This window comes from Rhipicephalus microplus, chromosome 6 (assembly GCF_043290135.1).
Source record: "Rhipicephalus microplus isolate Deutch F79 chromosome 6, USDA_Rmic, whole genome shotgun sequence".
NCBI lineage: Eukaryota > Metazoa > Arthropoda > Arachnida > Ixodida > Ixodidae > Rhipicephalus > Rhipicephalus microplus.
In genome coordinates, this window is record NC_134705.1 from 12,746,191 (window position 1) to 12,769,107 (window position 22,917).

Consider the following 22,917-nt stretch of genomic DNA (forward strand, 5'->3'; position numbering starts at 1 on the left):
ACCCTGCGACAGTCCGAGCACTTCGCGACTTCCCCACACCCCGCTCAGCCAAGAACGTCCGAAGTTTTCTGGGACTGTGCTCCTATTTCCGTCGTTTTGTCGAGAAGTTTGCTGAAGTAGCCCGTCCTCTAACCTGCCTCCTCAAAACGGATGTCGCATTCACCTGGAGCCAACAGCAAGCAAACGCCTTCTCGTCGCTCGTTGACATTCTCACCAATCCATCAGTCCTAGCACACTTCGACCCATCTGCCGCCACGGAGCTTCGTACTGATGCAAGTGTCCACGGCATAGGCGCAGTGGCGGCGCAGCGGCAACAAAGCATGCACCGCGTCGTCGCGTCTGCAAGCCGACTGCTGTCACGCTCGGAACAAAATTATTCCATCACAGAACGCGAGTGCTTAGCTCTCGTCTGGGTCATTGCGAAATTCCGAACGTACCTGTATGGCCGACCATTCTCAGTTATTACGGACCACCATGCGCTGTGCTGGCTCTCCTAACTCAAGGACCCTACGGGACGCCTTGGTCGCTGGGCGCTGCGCTTACAAGAGTACACTTTTTCTGTATCCTATAAATCCAGACAACTTCACAAGGATGCCGACTGCTTGTCCCGTTACCCAGTCGATCCCCTGACACGAGGGAAGATGAACAAGAGGCCCTCGTTCTTTCAATTACCGACTTCATCGACATAGCTGCTGAACAACGCCGCGACCCATCTTTGCGTGCTAATATCAGTGGTCTGCACTCTCCCCACCCTGACCACTCCTTACAACTGTTCGTTCTTCACAACGACATCTTGCACCACTACAGCGCCCGCCCTGATGGTGCTGAGCTTTTACTCGTTGTTCCTGTGCATCTTCGCTCTGAGGTTTTGGCCCAGCTGCATGATGCCCCCTCCGCTGGACACCTATGGGTGTCACGCACGTATGACCGCATTCACCGCCGATTCTTTTGGCCTGGCCTCTACCGTTCTGTGCGACAGTACGTTTCGGCATGCGACCTCTGCCAGCACCGCAAGACACCTGCTCTGAGACCTGCTGGTACCCTCCAGCCCATTGAAGTACCAGATGAGCCATTTTTCCGAGTCGGCCTCTATCTTCTAGGACCTTTTCCCGTGTCGGCCACCGGTATTAAGTGGATTGCTATTGCTACCGACTCCGCAACGCGGTATCCCGTTACACGCGCCCTCCCCACCAGCTGCGCTACTGATGTAGCCAATTTCCTTCTTCATGACATCATTCTGCGTCATGGTGCTCCTCGTCAGTTGATCACCGACCGCAGCAGCTGTTTTTTATCTAAAGTAGTCGACGAGCTCCTGCGATCCTGCTCTACCCACCTCAAATTCACTACAGCGTACCATCCGCAAACCAACGGCCTCACGGAACGCCTCAACCGTACCCTGATGAATATGTTAGCGATGTACGTCTCTAAGGATCACAAACATTAGGACATCCACTTACCTTTCGTTACCTTCGCACACAACAGTTCACGGCATGATACAGCTGAATTTTCACCTTTTACCTGCTGTTTGGGTATGACCCGCCTTTGCCCATGGACACCATGCTTCAATCTGACGCCCCCTCATCGACTGCTTATGCTCGTGATGCCCTGGCCCGAGCTGACATCGCCCGCCAAGTCGCACGGGATGGTTTATGTGCCTCGCAGCTTAAACAAAAGAGTGCTTACGATCGCCGGCACCGCAACGTACAGTACTCTCCGGGGTCACTCGTCTTGCTGTGGTTACCATCACGTCGTGTTGGTCTCTGCGAAAAACTGATGTCCTGTTACGTTGGCCCCTACCGCGTCATACGCAAGGTCACCAGCGTGACCTATGAGATAGCTCCACTCCATACCACGTCAGTACCAGCTTCAGTCCCGACCGATATAGTGCACGTCTCACGGCTTAAACCATACTACTCACGCCTCGAGAATTGATCGCACCGGGACGGTGCTTCTGCCGCCGGCGGGTAATGCCACGGGCTTAGTAGATGCCTGAGGATGACGACGACGAAGTGCTGAACGTGAACGTGCTCGGACTGCAGCAGCGCTGTACGCGTTAGCTCACCAGTATATTTGCCAGTACGCATTTGCTCGCCAGTGTATACTTCATTCCCCGTAACAATATATATATATATATATATATATATATATATATATATATATATATATATATATATATATATATATATATATATATATATATATATATAATGTAGGCATTCATTAAGCACATCTACTATCTTCACAAATGTTCATCTTCATCAGTGGTCGTCATCTTCATCTGCTGTGGGAACTTCGCTTGCCAGGGCTCTGTGCTTTAGTGGTCGCTACATCCTGTTTTCGAAGCCTAGTAAAGGTTGCCTTCACTGTTGCATCACAAGTAGTAGAGTGTGCTCTACGATCTTCCGTCCTCTCCCAGCTCGCTCTACCTCCTGGAGTTCCGCTCAGGTCGTCGTCTGTGCCAGGTGTCCGGTAACATACCTCAGTACGAGCCAACCGACGCTTCTGCGTCTACCTCCACGGCTCCGGCTACTGCGGCCTATCCATCGTGGATTATCACCGCGCACCAGCGTGAGCCGCCCACAATCGCCGGACTTCGAGGTGAAAATGTGGAGGATTGTTGGACCAGTTCAATCGAGCGAGTTCCACTAACAACTGTGATGATCCTACCAAGGTTCACCATGTTTCTTTTTATCTGACAGGCGTAGCGAAAACATGGTTTTTCAAACATGAAACGGACATCACGGACTGGACACATTTCAAGCAACAGCTTCGCCAAATATTTGGCACCCCGGTGGTTTGTCCAGCATTTGCGAAGAAGACACTAGATGCTCACAAGCCACGCTGCGGAGAGTCTTACACCTCGTACATAGGAGATGTGCTTGCTCTCTGTCACCGTTTCAGCACGTCCAAGTCTGAATCAGTGAGAGTACGTCATCTATTGTAAGGGATCGGAACGGTCGCGTTCAATGTCTTCGTCATACAAAACCCGATCACAGTCGCTGATGTTGTTGCTACGTGCCAACGCCTAAAGGAACTTGAGTCCCAGCGGTTACCGCCGGACAGCGCTGAAACCACCACCACGACTGATGCCTCATTGCGTGCTATGATCCGGGCGATTATAGGGGAAGAGCTGCAATCTTTTGGCCTCTCAATGACACTGAGTCCACCTCGCCCCTCCAGCACTGTCTCGCGCGACGTTATCAAAGAAGAGTTGGCGTCCATGACCAGGCCAGCGGATCTAGACTCTCCGGTACCTCGACTCCAGCCGACGTGCGCACAAGTCCTCGATGGTTCACCACCCGTCGTACAACCGATGTCCACACACTCGACGCCTGTCTCACTAGCTTCGATAACTCCGAGTTCACCTAGCGGCCACCTCGTCCGATCTGTTATTACAGTGCCTATTGGGGCCACATTACACGCTTCTCTCGGAAACGTCAGCAGGAGGAGCGTCGTGGATTCGACCCCTGCGGGTGGGATGATGAGACCAGCGGGTTCATTTTCCAACATCGTCCTTATGATCCACCGCTACGTCGCTCACCATCTCCAACTGCGACATCTGAGCCAACCCCTTCTTACCGCTCTACTAAACGCTGCTTACCACACCCCTCCGCCGCTCCACGTCTTCATTGCGACGTGTCTCGCCATTCACCAAGCAACGCGCGAAAACTAACCTCTGCAGCTTATGGAGGAAAAGCTGCATCGAACGAAAAGAGAAATTCCTCCAGTGCGTCAATATAATACGATATCTCTTTTAATACAAGGTGTGTATGTGGACCCTTTAATAAACACCGGTGCTTGTTTGTCTGTGATTGATCAGTCCTTGTGCTCACGTCTGCGAAACGTCTCCACCCCTTATGATGGAGCTACACTGCTCGCTGCTCAATGGGACGTCATTAGACCTGCCACTATGTGCACCGCTAGGGTTTTCATAGCTGGCCTTCTTCACTCTGTGCAATTTGCTGTGCTGAGTTCGCGTGCCCGCCAGCATATATTAGGCTGGGATTTTCTGTCTATGGCGAACGCTTCCATCTGCTGTCGAGAAAATGTTGTTCTTATGATGAAAACTGACTATGCCCTTTATGCGGATGACAATCCCGTTCGCTTGCTCGCTGCAGAAGATACTGAGCTACCACCTGGCCATCAGCGAATAGTTACCATCACCTCTAACGTGATCGACTCTGGTGATGTGTTTTTCCAACCATCTGCGCGCTGTCTCGCAAGAGGTATAGCTTTTGCTTCAGGTCTAGCCAGGTTGCACAATGGCTTCGGACTTCTCTACGCTACTAACCAGACGTCTAAGAAAATTCTCATTCCTAAGGACGCCACAATGGCTCGCGTTTACGCCTCCCAACCTGTCACGGATGCCCCACTTATGCCAGCGTGTTCTGACCTTTCTTCTATTTGACGTTCAACATGTGCTTCTATTCTTGCTGCGACTATTATTCGATAGCTGACCTCTTCACATACTGATGAGTCGCTTGCCTTGCTACAATAGCATAAGAGATTGTTTGGTGCCCATTCCTCATCTCTGGGACAGACGTCCATTATCACGCATCGTATCTAGACCGATGGCACTTCCATCGTGCACCGTCGACAATATCACGTCTTTTCGTCCGAGCGTGAGTTCATTGAAGAAAATGTAACCGATATGCTGCAAGGGAACATTATACGTCCCTCCGCGAATCCCCTGTTGTTTTAGTAGGCAAAAAAGATGACTCCGTGCGATTTTGCGTGGACTACAAGGCACCTAATAAGGGTACCGACAAGGATGTTTACCCCATGCCGCGCATAGAAGATGCTTTGGATTCTCTGCAGGGTGCCGAGTACTTCTCAAACCTAGACCTGCGTTCGGCTTACTGGCAAATACTCATGCACGAGAATGACAAAGAAAAGACAGGGTTTTCAACACCAAATGGACTGTGCAAATTCAACGTCATGCCATTCGGCCTTTGCAATGCTCCAGCAACATTCGAGCGGATGATCGACACAGTTTTACGAGGCTTGAAATGGAAGACTTGCTTGTGCTATTTAGACGATATAGTTATTTTGTCATCAACCTTCCCTCAGCACTTGCAACGAGTGCACGAAGTTCTCACGTGCCTTGCAAATGCCGGCCTTCAGCTGAACACAGAAAATGCCGTTTTGCGAGCAAGACAGTTGAAGTGTTAGGCCACATCGTGAGCAACGATAGCATTCGTCGCGATCCAGACAAAATTTCCGCTGTCCAACACTTCCCGCGTCCTGAAAAAGTCAAGGATTTGCGCAGTTTCCTCGGCCTCGCTTCTTATGTTTGCCGATTCATCCGAGACTTCGCCTCAATAGCTTCACCATTGCACAAGTTGCTAGGATCAGGCGTCACCTTTATGAGGTCTCCTGAATTTGAAGCGGCGTTTGCCCAACTGAAGCGTGCCCTCATATCCGAACAGGTCCTCTGTCATTTCAACAAAACCGCGCCTACGTTCCTGCATACAGACACTAGTGGTCAAGGCATTGATGAAATTCTCCTACAGCGAGACAAATCTTCACGTGAGAAGCTCGTCGCATACACGAGCCGTGCACAAACCCCTGCCGAAAAGAATTATGCCATCACCGAACAGGAGTCCCTAGTGGTCGTATGGTCAACACAAAAGTGTCGACCTTACCTGCACGGCCGCCACTTTACAGCGATTACGGACCATCACGCCTTGTGTCGGCTCTCGACAATCAAGAACTTGTCCGGCTACCTTGGTCGCTGGATTCGTTGCTTACAAGAATACGAATTCACTATTGCATACAATTCGGGAAACAAGCATCAAGACGCCGACGCACTTTCGCGTTGCCCGCTCTCTTCGGAGCCGTTTAACAAACCCGCCACTGCCGCACACGAGAAGCTTTCGGCCGTCTCTTCCCTACATGTTTGGTCATTAACTACTTTGGACCCAACTTCTCCAAGCGAGTGTGGTTTGTTCTTATCTGACCAACGTGCTGACCCTTACTGTCGCCGCATCATGGACCGTCTTGACGGGACTTGCCAGCCCCCTAACGCCCGTCTTCGCCGACAGCTGACGCAATTCAACCTCAACAACCACGTCCTGTACCGTCATATCTACCACCCTGATGGTCAACGCTGGGTGCCCGTTCTACCTCGCTCTCTTCGGGCTCAAGTCCTCAAGACATATCACGACGACATGTCTGCTGGACACATGAGCTTCCAGAAACGTACGACCGCATAAGATGTCACTACTACTGGCCGGGCTTTTCCCCCAGTATCGTGAAGTACGTTACCTCATGCACCCTTTGTCAGTGTCGCAAGCTACCTACATCAACTCGAAGTGGACAATCACAACCGCTCCCGTGTTCCCTTCAATCATTTGAGGTAGTTGGCGCTGACCTGTATGGTCTGCTTCCTATGACTGTCATGGACAATCGATGGATAGTTACAGCTGTCGACCACCTGACCCGCTACGTCAAAACAGCTCCCGTGCCTTCTGCATCAGCTTCGGAAGTGGCTGACTTCATCCTTCGAGCAATAATCCTTCGTCACGAAGCTCCTCGTGTAATCCTGAGCGACCGTGGAAGAGTATTCCTTTCAGAACTTATTGAAGAACTGCTCAAGGCTTCCGGCACTACACACAAAACAATTTCTAGTTACCATCCTCAGACGAATGGGCTGACTGAGGGCTTTCATCGCGCACTGTCAGATATGACAGCCATGTATATTGAACTGGACCACAGAAACCTGGACACCATTTCGCCATTGGTCACTTTTGCCTATAATACCTCTCTACAGCGCACAACCGGTTACTCGATGTTCTACCTCATCCACGGTCGCTTCCCCTCTTCTTTCCTCAATGTTTTTTTTCTTCTCTGTGCCTATTAAACCATGTTCATCCTCAAGGAAAGAATGCGTGTCTCGTCTACGTCTTTGCCGCCAGCTGGCTTACGTCTACACAGAAGCCAAGGGACAGGATCGCAAGCTTGAATATCATGCCTCTCATCGTGCCGTGTCCTTCAGCCCTTGCGACGAAGTCCTCCTTCTGTGCGAGAAGTTTCAATTACGTTTCATTGGCCCCGACATTGCATTGAAGCAAACGTCTCCTGTCAATTATCGCGTGGCACCCGTTCTTCTTCCAAAGGACCGCCACTGCCGGGCAGCAGAAATAGTCCACGGATCCCGCATGAATCCTTTCACATGGTGTTCCTTTTCTCTTTAAACTGCGGCCAAGAACTGCGGTCAGGATGACCGCTTTCAAGAGGAGGGGGGGGGGAGTTTGTGTAGGCAATTATTTGGCACATCTTTTTTCTTCACACATGTTCATCATCATGAGTTGTCGTCATCTTTATCTGCGGTGGAAAATTGGTGGCTTGCCTGGGTTCTGCGCCTTCGGTGTGGTCGCTTCATCATGTCTTCTGGGCCTTCTGGGCATATATATATATATATATATATATATATATATATATATATATATATATAACATTGTAAGCGAGAAAACACGCTGTCATTGCCTATATATACATATTTAACATGTTTTAGGTTTCGGCAGCTGCAATTTCGATGGAGGTAAAAATGCTGTAGGCCCGTGTGCTCAGATTTTGGTGCACTTTAAGGGGAACTCCGCCGTTTTTTTCGATATTCGCCTATTTCAATAAAATTTTGAACGTGTTTTTGTTGGTGTCATGGTGATATGTGCTAAATTATACAACCGTAGGTTATTTTGTTTTTCTAGAAAAGAAGTTTTTAAAACTTGTAGCTGATTTTTGAATCACAACTGTAAACGCGGGCCATATTTTGTATGTGACGTTGGGCCTACTCTTTTACGAAAACCACGCCTTTCCCAGCAGACGGAGGCAGCGCACGCTTTCTTCTACGAGTCGATGACAACGCTAGAAATGTTCAGTTTTGTCAGCTGCATACAGTGCTTTAGTCCTCGTTGACGTCGGGTCTTAAAATATCGAGCAAAGAGAAAATTGATTCGCGGCATGTCAGGTGCTTCACGCGTCGGTGGGTCGCAAGCAAAAGATGATGCTTCCACGCTCAGATAGCAGCTGAAATCACCGTTGAACTTCTCACTAATAAGTTCAAACAAGCTATCACAGCTTGAATCCGGGTCGGATGACAACGCCAACTTGATTTTTGCGCTATGTTTACGCTCTGGCCAGCCGTTGCGTGGTGCAGCGGATCTAACGACGTCATCGGCGATGGATCTCGTGACCTCATCCGATACCCACCATGGACGACAGAGCAGCTCCCGGTTTCGGTTTCTGTTTCGACTCCCTGTTTGAGGCCCAATTAAATTTTTTGAAGAGTGCCTGCGCAAAATGAACCACGCTAGCTTTTACAGGACTGTCCATATTATTTGAAAGCAGCATTATCTCAATATGGTCGACAATGCCCCGGAGTTCCCCTTTTAGTTAGCGTCAAATAAGTGGGGCTGTCCTGCATATGGAGGTCACCTTACCGAATAGTTATTCGCGGTATTCATGTGGTGCGCTCTAGGTTTTCGACCACGTGCGTGTGTGCATAGTTTACGCGCACGGCGTGGCCCCCAATGATATTCAGCTTTAATTTGTTTTCCTTTTTTGTCACTGCCAAAGAGACAAAGGATTAGGCGCTGATACAAATTTTGAGACCATGGTGTCAATGGCGAATCTTTAAACTTGTCGCACGCTTTCGTCTTGCGCCACTAGTTCGTGGAACCGTAACTTTTGCGATTAGTCGGGGCAACAACAAGACGGCGCACCCTGCTGCGGTGATCTATTAGGCAATGTACTCGGCTTCTGACCCGCAGGTTCAGGGATTGAATCCCGGCTGCGGTGGCTGCATTTCTGATAGTGGCGGAAATGTTGTAGGCCAGTGTGCTCAGATTTGGGTGCACGTTTTGGTGCACAAGAACCCCAAATGGTAGAAACTTCTGGAGCCCTCCACTGTGGTGTCTCTCATAGTCATATGGTGGATTTGGGACGCTAAAGCCCACATATCAATCAATCAATCTAAAATGTTCTGGGACATGCGCAATTGCAATCGATAGTGATGCGACAAGGTTATAAAATACTAAATACATTCAGTGTGAAATTAGCGATGCGTCAAGTAACATGGGCCCAATATCCACCTCTTATCGTAATGGTGACATCAGCATGAGTGGGAAAAAAATTAAATATAAATGGCGCGTGGTGTGAAGAAGCATGGTGACAACTATGCATCCACATTAAAACGTATGAACAAATGAATACAATGTAAGAATGACCAGGTCAACTGCATTTTTGAAGCAGGGCACAAGAATAGTTGTGCCAAAAGGAAATATAATATTAATATTAAAATAACGTAACACAAAATAACAATCACAAAAAAGTGGTAGAAAAAGTCCAAGCTTACGAAGCAAAGTGATTTTGAGGATGGTAGTGGATTATCTTTTTTTCATTCCCCCAATTTTGTGTTTTTCTATTCTTCCCTCCATTATCCCTTTCTCTTTCTTTTCTTTTCCCCTCGTTTTCTCTTCTTCCACGGGCTATACCTGTAGTGTTCTAAATTATTATATACCTCAATGTCCTATTCTCATTTGCTGCCCGGCACTGTGAAATAGGCAATAAGTGTGTTAGTTCACCGCCTCTGGCCCTCACCGACAAAGAGCTCACTCTCTTGTCAGAGGCATTTGGCAAAGTGTATCGGCTTCTGTATCGGTATGCTAAATATATGTACAAATTTTGCACGCAGATGCATATACTGAAGACTTGCTTATGTTTATTTAACCAGTTCTTTGCACTTGCGCAACGATGCGAACTGAAACATGCGTATTAACAACACCAGAAGCTGATATCAAGCGCTGATGCTCGCGAAGACGCTGACCCCGGACACTGCTACGTAAATCACTTTCAGCGCATGGTACCTAACTACAATTAACGTTAACCCGACGTGACGGCTGAATCAGGGGAGTACATATGTAATGTTTATAAAATTTGGTAGGCAACACTGACCCCTATTGACAATTCACGAAGATTAGCGTCTATATTCGAAAAGCAGTTTCGAGACCTGGCGTAGGTCTGTGGTAAAATACTTCCTTGCCACGCAGAATGCTTAGGTTTGATTCCAGCTGGGACCCGGATATTCATTCTTTGCATTCATTGGGTCAACGCTTCCAATGTAAGATGTTTGTTAACGCTCGCGCGTTAAATTTGCCTATGTGTGTTCTCGTCGTTCCTCGGTAGATACCAAGTGTCGAACACCTGTGGCACGTACCGCATACCAGCGGCATATAACCTCCAGCGGGTATGTGCCACTGTCTGGTCGGAAGAGTTTGACGACGTACGCGACGAGATTGTGACATTATTAATGTCTTGACCAGCGCGTCATATTCGTCAAACCATTTCACCCTCCCTTGCAAATTTCGGTTCACGCCAAGGGGGTTACCACGAGAGCACCCAAATGTAAGCGGCTAGATAGATTGATGGAGAGATAGATACGCTCAAAGTCGCAAACGTTCGTTAAGAAGTGCTCCACGTTTAATACATTTAAATGCTTCACGCTAACCACGCGCGTGATTCCTTCTAGTCTCTGTGCAGCGCATTGCCGCCTCAGGTGACGTTGATTGATGGATGGATGGATGGATGGATTGATGGATGAATGGATATGGCTGTACCCTTTAGATCAGGCGGTGGCTAGCGCCACCAAGCCGTAATAATTAATGAACCAAAAACTAGATTTATTTCTTTCTTTAAAAAGTGAGTTTGAAGATGCGTACTTTGCAGTGAAGGGTTTAATTTTCACTCGTGCCTTGACTTTAGCCACCAGTCAGATAACCTCCGTCTAGTTAAGTCTACCCGCTTAAAGTCTGTTTTGCCCTCCCGGCCCCTAAACCCCAGTGCTTTGAAAAACTCTGCGCCATCATCCTGAACTATAGGGTGAAGCCCTTTACAGAACATTATCAAGTGTTCGGTAGATTCTTCTTCCTCTCCACACGCACTGCATACTGTGTCTACCCCTTGGTATTTGGCCCGATAAGTCTTGGTTCGCAGTACTCCCGTCCTGGCCTCAAACAGTAGAGAACTACTCCGAGTATTATCATAGATCTTTTCCTTGGAGATTTCCTGCTTAAAAGTTCGATAGATCTCTAGTGCGGACTTTTTAATCATGCCAATTTTTCACATGTCAGTCTCCGTTTCCTTCACTTTCTTCTTAACCGATAGTTCTTTTTGGTTTGGCCACCTGCAATTTTCTAAGTACTTACCAGCCAATTCCCTGGTTGGCTTCCTCCATTTTGTATCGACATTCTTCATGTACAAGTAGCTGAAAACCTTCCTAGCCCATCGCTCCTCCCCCATTTTTCTCAATCGCTTCTCAAATTTTATCTTGCTGCTAGCTTCCTTCCCTCAAATGATGTCCATCCCATATCACCTTGTACTCCCTGATTTGCTGTATTCCCGTGAGCTCCTAAAGCAAGCCTACCTATTCCACGTAGCTTAATTTCTAATCTTGCTTGAAATTCTGATCTCATCCACAAGACCGCATTGCTGAACGTCAGCCCAGGAACCATGACCCTTTCCATATTCCTCTCACAACATCATACCTATTGTAATTCCACAGTGCCCTATTTTTCATCACTGCTGCATTCCTGTTACCTTTAGTCGTCACGTATATTTCGTGTTCCCTCAGGTACTCGGTCCCATTGTTTATCCATACGCCCAGATATTTGTATTTATCTGTTATCTCTAGCGTGACCTTCTCTATTCTAAGCTCACTACCTTCGTTGTCATTGAAAATCATGACTGCTGATTTTTCTTTACTGAATCTAAAATCTAACCTATCTCCCTCATTACCGCAGATGCCCATCAATTTCTGCAAATATTCTTTGTTGTTGGCCATTAGCACTATATCATCTGCGTACATTATAGCTGGTAGTGCCTGATGAATGAGTTTTCCTTGCTTGACTAAAGAGAGGTTCAAGCCCAGTGCACGTTCCTCTAACTTGGCCTCTAATCCTTGGAGGTACATCATGAATAATAAGGGTGACAGGGGACACCGCTGCCTAAGCCCCGTTTTACCTCTGCAGGCTTGGATACCTGTTTTTCCCACTTTATAACTACCTTGTTACCTTTATAGATATCCTTTAAAAGATTAGTGACTACATGTTCCACGCCTAGTGTGTCCAGTATTCCCCACAATTCCTCTTGAACCAGGCTATCGTACGCTCCCTTGATATCTGAAAATGCTAGCCACAGGGGCCTGTGTTCCTTTTCTGCTATTTCGATGCACTGCGTCAGTGATAACAGATTGTCTTCCAACCTCCTGTGTTTCCAAAACCCATTCTGCAGTTCCCCCAGCACCCCCTCATCCTCTATCCATACCTGCAGTCTTTCCTTTATAATCTGCATCGACAGCCTGTAGACCACTGATGTCACTGTTATAGGACGGTAGTTGTTTATGTCAGCTTTGTCCCCCTTTACTTTATAGATCATGCTCATCCTGCTAAGTTTCCATCCATCGGGAACTTCATCATCGATTATTATTTTGCTCACTGCCTCTCTCAAAGCCTGCTTAGACTTCACACCTCATGTCTTTATCAGCATAATTGGAATGCCATCTGGGCCTGTTGTTGTACTACTAGGAACCCTTTTCTCAGCCCTTTCCCACTCTCGTTGTGTAAATGGAGCCATTGCACCACTTGATTCCTCCTTGTCTATCGTGGTGCATAAAGTACTTCTTTGTTAAAATTTTTCTGTCACCCTTGTTCTTATATATTTAATAGCTTCGTCCCCTTCTAGCCTAGCACCTTGGGCTGTAGTTATAAAACTCTGCTCTACGCTCGTCTCATTTCTTAGGGAGTTTAGATGGTTCCAGAATTTCGAAGCTCCCTCTTATCTTTTTTATGTACTTCTGCCAGCCACTGAGCTCTTTTTCTTCTAATCTTTTCATTGATCAGAAGGGATGCATCCCTTGTAGAGCTAAGAAAGGTTTCCCATTTTCTTTCAACGTCATCTGTCGGTTCACCTCGCTGCTTAGCATGTCTGTGTTCCCTAGAGGCTTCCTGACGTTTTGCTATAGCTCTCTTAACTTCCTCATCCCACCAATTTTCGGGTTTGTGTCTTCTTTTTCTGGGTGACTTGTTACGCGTCTTAGCAAGCTCTAGCTCAAAGAGTCTAATTAGATTCGTGTATGTTCACACTGTCTTATTATCCTCCGTGATTACTTTCTCAAGTTGTTTAGTGGCTATTTCAATGTGCCTTTCTGGATAAATATTTTCCTGTAGTTGCTCATCTTGTCTCCTTCCCACTTTCACTGCTCTTCCAAAACATAGCTTGATACGTTTGTGATCACTACCCAGACTTCTGGAGCAACCTTCGTCTATGTGCATTCCCCTGAGCTTATCATCCATCCTATGTGACATCAGTGCATAATCTATCGTCGACTGCAGCCTTCCTACCTCTCATGTTATTTGCCCTTCACACTTCTCGGTATTGTTGCAAGTGATCAAATCAAGCCTTTCACACATATCCGTCATCATTTTACCTGTTGGGTCAGTATACCCATCTATATCTTCAATGTGCGCATTCATGTCTCCTAGTATAATTATCTCGCACTCTCCTCCTAACTCCTGAATGTCCTTTGATATACACTCTGCCATTGCCTGGTTTTCCTCTCTGGCCTTTGCTCCCGTCCAAAACTACACGAAACCCAGGGGTGTCATTTGACCTGCCACTTTCCCTTTTAGCCATAAATGTTCCTTGCACTCCTATTTGACCCTTTGCCAGTCTGTACTTTTATGAATGAATGCCCCTATACCACCCCCCCCCCTTTTTGCTACCTTCTGTTCTATTACAATATTCCCACGCGTAGTCCGGATTGTTCGGAGGTTTTTCCATGTCCCTGAGATGTGTTTTTACAAAACCGTATACCATCGGCCTCTCTTCCCTTAGCTGTTCTTCTATCTCTTCCCACTTCAGCCTGTTCCTACCAACCTGCATGTTAATGCTAACGGGCTAATGGGTGCCAGCGCCACCTTGCGGTCTCCTCCCAAGGTTCTACGCCCTAGCCGGTGCGTTCATCCAACTTTCCTATTCTAGCCACTGTAGCACCGGCTTCTTCTCGCCAACAGATAGAGAGGTGGCATGGGTAAGGAGTTGATGCCGACGTAAGGAAGCGGCTCGAGCGTTGCGAGCGGTGGAGAGGGTGAAGCGAGGGAGACGACACACGGCGAGGAAAGGCAACCTAGGGAGAGAGGGACGTCACGCACACGCGCTGCGAGAGAAGGCGGGGCCTACTTGGCGCCAACCCGCTGCGGAGGGACAGGGTTACACAGGCTAGTCAAAGAGCTGCTTCGCATCTAAAAGTGTAATCTATAACTCTGTATAAATTTTCAATATAATTCATTACATTATTATAAACTGCAAAGCAAGGGGTAATTAGATTACACTAAAAAGTGGTTACCTGTTGTCAATTATTGTTCTCTAAGTGAAGTTGCAACCAGCCCTCTACAAAAATTTCCGCAAAAATTTGAGGCCGCTCTGTAGGGCCTGTCAGACGGAAGGTCCCTACAAGGCCTATTGTTCATTTTTTTCTTGACGTTACCTACCACTCCTTACCTGAACAATGAGTGACGTAACTGGCAGAAGCACGTTGTCTGCGGCTACGGCTGAACGAGTGGCCCTAGCAGAAACACTGCACCGCCTGTAGCAGAATATAGAGGTATGTGCCATTGCTTCAAGCTATCACCGAATGGAAGCACCTAAGCAGCTGTACTGGGAACTCACATTGGCCAATATCGCAATTATCGGCGAGTTTCGTCAGTAGCATAATTATGCGATGGGACCATGAAGTGTTATTTCACGGGCTAGACCCCCAGTTTTATTTTGCGCCTGGCAGATAGATTCGTCGTCATTTCCATAAACGTTATGGGGTTATAGAGAAACCGCGTCAAATTCATGGGCATACTCGAGCTGCCACCTGCATTTGCGTTTAGCGTTGGGGACACTATTTTTCTAATTGAGCGTCAGCATTCCATCTTTGGTGTCAACGAATCAAACAAGGCGTTGTCCGCTGAAGTGAGGTCTCTCAGTCATTACAATATTGTCCTAGTATGAGGAAACACTTGTACAACCTGTCCCTTTACTTCACGTCTCGCATAAGATATGCCGAAAGATAGTTGGCGTTTTCAAAAGCAATGGTGCACTTGAAGTATCGCTGACTTGACGTGGTTAGCGTGGCTAGAAGCTATATATATATATTCCATGGCTATTTATGCTCTTACTTTATAATAGCACGTGTCCTACTGGTTAGCAGCCATTTAATTTAGACAAATAATGAACGTTTTGTACACATCATTGTCTGCCACTTCAAAATATGTGTGTCATCACTTGGCACGACATTTGTATTCGAAAGTAATCAACAAAGTTTAAATTTGTTTATTTTTTTAGTGTGTCATCTATACTGTAGGATATATGGTGGTGTTTGTGAAACATCTGGCAACGTATGTGGCTTAGTAGTTACTTAAAAGTGTCAGACTTTACTAGCTGCTGGCTATAATAAATAGATGTCGCGAAGGTACTAAAATACGCTCGGAAAACGTAAATGCATGCTTTGCCAAGTGTTTACTTTTTTTAAGGATGTTCTTACCAAGCATCGTACTATAGATGACGGGAGCACTGCCCTTATGTGATTTGGCAGTTTGGTTGTACGGGACAAGATAAGTCATCAAGCTACTATCCCTAGACCATGGTAACGCGTGTAGCATAGTTTTGCAGTTCTTGTGCATCTAATGACATAAGCTTTGTGTTTTCACAATCATTCTTAGCTCGATGAAGCTATCAAGATACGCTTTTCGTACGTTGAGGAACTGTAGGAGCGGAATTGACGTGCCTGGCCTTTCTGGAGGGGGAATGCGCTGACATTTTTTCATTCCGTGGTATTGAAATGAATGCAATAATGGCAAGTTGCAATTCCCCGGAATAAAATTGGAATGGAATCGAAGTGCCCATTCCGCAGCACTAGTACGCAGCTACATTTGTACTGAACGTACGAGGGTGGTGCAGGCGCGCACGAGTCGTGATATCTCCCAACACTTTATTGACATGTAGCCTGAGATAGAGTACAGCAATGATCTAGGGCGCCATACTACAGGTGAAGTTATGTGAGGTCTTAAAAATTTAACGTGAATCCTGTCCTAAATGGTGTACGCTTTGCTACATTGGCACGGGGTAGAGCTTGGAAAGCTTGTTGTCTAGAATGTGCTCTGAATATACTTGCGTGTCAGGCCAACTAACGCTGCGAAACGAAATAGTTGGCTCCACACTTGAATGCGCGCAGTACGTGTCCTTCCTCGCTCACTGTTACTACGGTAGCAGTTTTTCCAGTTCATTGCAATTATCGACTGTGGTGAAGGTCGGCTTCTATAGCAATTTGTATTAACTAAAAACACCAATCCCAGACACGAATCCTACTTTTGTTGTCATATAGACGAAGTCTATGCTGAATCCAGCCCGTTCCTCCAGCCCGTTCTGAGCACCAGAAAAGGCTGTGATGCACCCGTGACGTCACATGGTTGCAGCACCACCACAAGCCTTATTAACGCCGAACAGTCGGTTTCCATCTGGGATTCGCGGCCACGAGTGTCCCCTTGCTTGACCTGTGCCTTCTCCTGTTATAGGTAGGCTGTTTATCTGGTTAGCCTTTTTGCTAATAACCTCTGTGGCTGTGGATCCCCGCAATTTGTGTAACGATGGGTGTTGACCTGTGTACTTATCGCACTCGAATCGGCACGTTCTCTGCTTGTAGTGCACCTAAAATTTTCCACCATGTTCAGTCTCAGCTGAAACTAACCGCAATCAGCGCGCTATGCCCCAGGCCGTCTCTGCTTTTGGCGTTAACGTGTCTTACCTTGCTTTTACTCTGCGCGGGGGACGTGGAAGCTAACCCAGGCCCCAGGAATGAGGATGTGGTCACCCTCATAAAAGAATGTCACGACGAGACAACAAAAAGCTTGAACGATATCAAACAGCACTTGACTGCCTTGAAGACTCGTGTCACGGCCATTGAAAAAACTTTGAACAGCATGGCGAAGTTTAAAGACAACTTTGACGCTGTCGCTGAATCTGTGAATGAAGTCAAGTCGAATATAAGCAAGACAAGTGGACAGCTAGTTGAAGTAGTTGACGATATGAATAACAGAATGAGGAGGAACAACCTTATCGTCAAAGGCCTTCCTGAGGGTGATCACGAAGGATACACAGAGACAGAGCAAATCGTCAGGGATTTATTCACTGACCACCTTAAGATTACAGCTGGAGATATCGAAAGGGCACACCGCTTTGGCCAACGTCGTCCCGGCTTTCACCGTCCAATTATTGTTAAGTTTCTTAACTTTTAATCTAAAATAGATGCTCTGCGCAACTCGTACAAGCTTAAAAACCTGGAGACACCAAAAGTTTGGCTTGAAGAAGATTTCTCGCCGAGTGTTCAATTCGCAAGAAAAAAACTTCGGGACTTCGCCAAGAGCAACCGCACTGACAACGCCCGCTTTTCAGTGCGTTTTAACAAACTTCACCTACAAGGCAAGGTTTACCAGTTTGACCCAGCCAGTGGCTCGGTGGTTCAGGCGTCCTCAGACCCCGAACAATCTGCTAAATGATGCTTAGCGTCACAAAATCAGCGCCCTTCACCCATCGACTCATTTTCAATGCTTTTGGCTAACTTCCGTAGCCTATACAATAAGACTGACATCTTAAAAGCCATCATGCACACGTGCTCTGCAGAAATCATTATCGGTACCGAAACGTGGCTGTCTGAGGACGTCACAAGCAGCGAACTTTCGTTACCATCGTCACTCGTCATCTTCCGCAAAGATAGAACCAGCTCCCGAGGTGGTGGTGTGGTTGTTGCGATAAACGAATCATACCACCCCTCTCCAATTTCAGTGGACTCACCTCTCGAAACAGTCTGGGCATCATGTCACATTGGTCATGTTGCTTGCGTCATTGGCGCTTGTTATCAACCCCCCGACAGCAATTCAGAGTTTCAAGAACTTCTTGGTGATGCCATTAAACAAGTTAGACAGAAATTTCCTAATTCGCTTTTATTATTAGGTGGTGACTTTAATTATCCAGAAATAGATTGGTCCACCCTGTCTGCCCTTCATGACAATAATCGATCTGAATGTATTCGATTACTTCAGCTGCTCCTTTATCACAATTTAACACAACTTGTACATAAACCTACGCGGAAGGATCGGGTTTTAGACTTGGTCCTAACTAACAGTCCCGAAATCTGTAGCACACGCGTGCTAGAAGAAATCAGTGATCACAGGGTTGTCCATTGCTTGGTTTCACTTCCTACTGCAAGGAAATCAAAACAGTTGCTGAACTATGCGCGTACCGACATAACAAAAATGAACAGTATGCTACACACTTTCGCAGCGGAACTTTACGAATTCTTTGACGACGGTACAACTAATGAAAACTGGTGTTTGTTCCGGGATAAACTTAAAGAAATTAAAGCTACCTGTGTTCCTAAACTAACAATAAGTTCTAGATCAGATGATCCATGGTTCACGCGAGACGTAAAACGCGCCCTGAACAAGAAGAAAAGGGTTTACAGAAAAGCAAGTCGCTCGAACTGTCCCCAAGATTGGGAAGCTTACGAAAACATTTCAGCTGAAACACACAGCATCATTTTTCAAGCGAAAGATAAATTCTTTAACGAAACGCTACCTAACCTCATGAAAACGGACCCTAAAAAATTTTGGAATATCGTGAACCCGAAAAGCACCCACTCAACAGCAGTATTAATGAGGGAAGACGGCAGCACCTTATCGGTAGAACACTCCGCTGAAAAATTCAACAAACACTTCACCATGGTATTCACTGACGAACTTCCACTGAATGATTCTCTTTCACTGTCACAACTGCCCATTGAATACCCTTTTCCAGCAATCCTAATAACAGAGCACGGTGTAGCTAGCGTTATCAGTCGACTTCCCCTTAAAACCAGTCCCGGCCCCGATGGCATCAGCGCCAAACTACTTAAATTAACCTGTCAACATTCAGCTAAGTTGCTTGCATTCATTTTCCAGCAATCCCTTGACTCTGGTTGTATACCAGATGACTGGAAATTGGCTAATGTGGTACTCATCTTTAAGAGTAGCGTTCATGAAACACATCGGCTCCTTGAGTGGAGGAGCACGCTCCGCCTTGACTTCGTCAAGTCGAGGGGAGCCCTTAAGTGAAGGAGCGTTTGCGAATACGGGCCTAAGTCTGGTAACAGCAATCACCCCAACAACTATAGGCCGATTTCACTCACGTCCATTTAGTGTAAGTTACTAGAGCACATCATACACTCCCAGGTCATGCGTCACCTCAACCGTAACAATTTACTTCTTCAAACCCAACATGGTTTTCGAGAAAAATTATCATGTCAGACTCAACTTTTCGAACTCGTGACAGACCTGCACACAGCTCTTCATATGTCCATTTGCATCGACGCGCTTTTCATAGACTTTTCTAAGGCTTTTGATCGTGTTCCCCTTAACCGGCTAATGTTAAAAATACGTCACCTCAGCCTCGACCAGAAAACGACTGCATGGATACAAGAATTTCTAAACAACAGGTCTCAGTCAGTTAAACTTAACAACTACATATCTCATCCTACTCGAGTAACATCTGGTGTGCCACAAGGCAGTGTGCTGGCTCCTCTTCTCTTTTTAGAATACATTAATGACATTGCATCTAACATAAGTTCATCAATTCGTCTTTTCGTGGACGATTGCGTTGTTTATAGGAAAATAACTTGCACAGATGACGTTGTAGAACTACAACAGGATCTTACCAGGTTAGGGGAATGGTGCAGCAAATGGCAAATGGAAATTAATGTCGAAAAAACCAAGCACTTAATGTTTACTAATAACATTTCTGCGTGCTATAGCTCTTATAAAATAAATGATTCGATAATAGAAAAAGTCACGTCATTTATGCATCTGGGCGTAATACTCACTTAAGATCTAAGCTGGACTGCTCACACAGAGTATACTACTAATAAGGCTCTCAAGAAACTCGGCATCCTTAAACGTCGCTTGCATTTCACTAATAAGGACACAAGACTGCGCGCTTTCAATTCATTGATTCGGCCATCCCTAGAATACGCTTCAATCATATGGCATCCTCACCAAATCGGTCTTACTAACATGCTCGAAATGGTACAGAATAAAGCTGCTCGGCTCATCTCATCATCCTACTCGCGTTACATAAGTGTTTATTTACTAAAATTGGACTTTGGCCTTACCACACTTGCCATGCGCAGGCGACTTACTCGACTATCGTTCTTTCACTCACTTTATCACAGCAACTCATCCTTCGCCCAGTCTCATATCTTTCCAGCCCCTCATACTTCACCCCGCCTTGATCATGCGCACAAGGTGGCCCCCATTTTTTCTAGGACCAAGAAGTTTCAAAATTCGCCACTATCATTATGCATAATCGAGTGGAGTTCTCTTCCACCTAACATCGCTGAAATAACAGATCCTTTCATATTTAACTCCATGCTTCAGGGCTATTTGCATAGTGAAAAACATGGCTGACCTGTGTCTGATTGCCCTCGTTTCGTCTGCTGTTTTTGCTCCCGATACTTATTCAAGGTTCTTCGATGTAATTTTCTTAAGTGTTTTCATTATTATTGTACTAATGAATATGTGATCGATTAATGTTGGTGAACGTATTTCACTTGATGCTGTGATTCGATTTACTCGCTGTTTTCTTTTTATTGTTACTTTTTGGTATTCTGTTTTCCGTTCATGTTGCTTGAAATCCATGTATTCACTTAAATCCCCCCCTATGTAATGCCTGATTGGGCCTTTAGGGTATTGAAATAAATAAATAAATAAATACTCTTCTTCACTTCCTCTGGTTGTTTCTGAACTTAGACGGTTCAGTTGTGCTCAAACGATTTCTTGTAAGCGAAAGTGGCACTAGCAGGCGCATTATTGCATTTTTTAAATACCAGTCCGGAACACAATGGCATCCACGTGCGAGAGTATAAGGGAGACATACATGACCTAGATTACTATGGCCCGTCAGCTTACTTACGGTGTTACGCAATGTAAAAGACACTTGACGTCAACCAAGTTGACACCAAGCTAGGCTCATATTCATGTGATACATCAGGTAATAGAGAAAGCTGTCATTACAAGAAACGTCACTATTTATCCTTCATAGGCTGCCAAAAGTTTGCACGTGAGTCAGTACACATATCTGCTGAATCGTATGTCAGTACCTTAGCTAGAGACGATTCCACAGCCACCTCCCTTTTTCTGAAGAAAAGCAATAAAATTGCGATCAAAATAAACGTAAGACAGCTGAATACGATATTTCCAATGGTATTTATGGCACATGTAAACAGCTAGACTGGGAATAAACAGTAAATTGGGTTAACCGAGATTGGCGCAACAATGTATGGGTCCTTTTTGTGCATAGTGTGTGCATTTTTGTGCATGTGAAAGTGCTCCAGCGCAACTATAGCAATAAATTCAAAAAGCTTACTGCAAAATTAAGGCAGGAAATATTGAAGTAGGCCTAAAGTTAATATGATGAAGACAATGGTGATTCTGAACAGCGTGGTCAAACACAGCGATTCTAAAGGGAACTTGCAACACTTTTAAGCAGGGTCAGTAAACACTGCAGGTTAGTAGCTGAGGCTTTCAAGAACACGTAAGCCAAACCTCAGAGTGCAGCACACAGCCCGGTATTATGAGTAAATGCTCAAAACCAGGAAAATATCCCACCCTCTTCTCGTGACAAATGGTGTTATATAGCCTAAACTCACTACGTGATGTACTCAACTTGCACGTCTTTGGTTGATTTAAGCATGACAGATTCCTAATTAGTGCGCCCGCTGCGAGAGGTTGCCACGTGATAGGACATGTGCGTGCTGTCTCAGTGAAAGTCAGCTGCGCGTGAGAAATAGAAGAAAAGGTGCTCAAGGTGATGAGGCGTGCGTGAATTCCCCGTGCCATCTCTCCCTGCTTAGCTTGGAGCCCTTTCGTAGAAACGAGAGAAAGTGATAAGGCCTTTGCTGGCTAGGTACTCTGCGTATGCGTAATGGCGTCGGCGAGGCACGGGCATAAGTTTTGGTGGCCAAATTGCGATGACCAAGTGACCTCTGGGCCATAAACTTGCAAACGTTTTCCTGAAAAAAAAGGCGTAAATTCAGGCCTTCGACATAGCCTACCGGCACGGGGAGGAGCTACCAGTTTTGATTCCAGTCATCCCCACTGAAAATGCTAGTCCGACCTGGAAAAAGCCCTTTACAGCAGGCACCAAATCTCTAACTCAGCTCGTACTTGACAAATTCTAAAACGTTTCGCGGTGGTTGATTCGTGAGGCAATAGGTTCCTTTACAGAGGCCATGTAATGGCTACTTAAGAAAGTGTCGCAGGGTGCCTTTAAAACAAAAAAAAAACATGAATTGGGGTGTACGCAAAAATATGCGCATCAAGAAAAGCCATAATAACCAAACACTTTACTCGCGAAAAACGTTTTTTGAAGAGTAATACGGAGGCTATACTCATTCGGCAGGCACTCCCTAATAAAATGAGGAAAGCTACCACTGTATATAAAGTTACAAGTATGCAATCACAGACAGTTCACCCTGTGGGGCTGCAGCATGGAGAATAAGAGCACAACTAAAAAAAGTTGAGGGCCGCGCAGCAAGCACGGGAACATAAATTGATAGGAATAGTATTCAGATTGAAAGGTGGCAGAATGAGTAAGGGAAGAAACAGGGAATGTCCTAATCGACGTCCAGCGAAAGAAGAATGGATATGGGTTGCCTATTTGAGAATAGGTGAGTGGCGGCGAGTAAGAGCGTCATAACGGTTACCAAGGAAAAGGGAACGCACTCGGTGAAGGCCGAGAGTTAGGTGGAGTGATGATAGTGAAAATTTTGCGAAAATAAAATGCAGA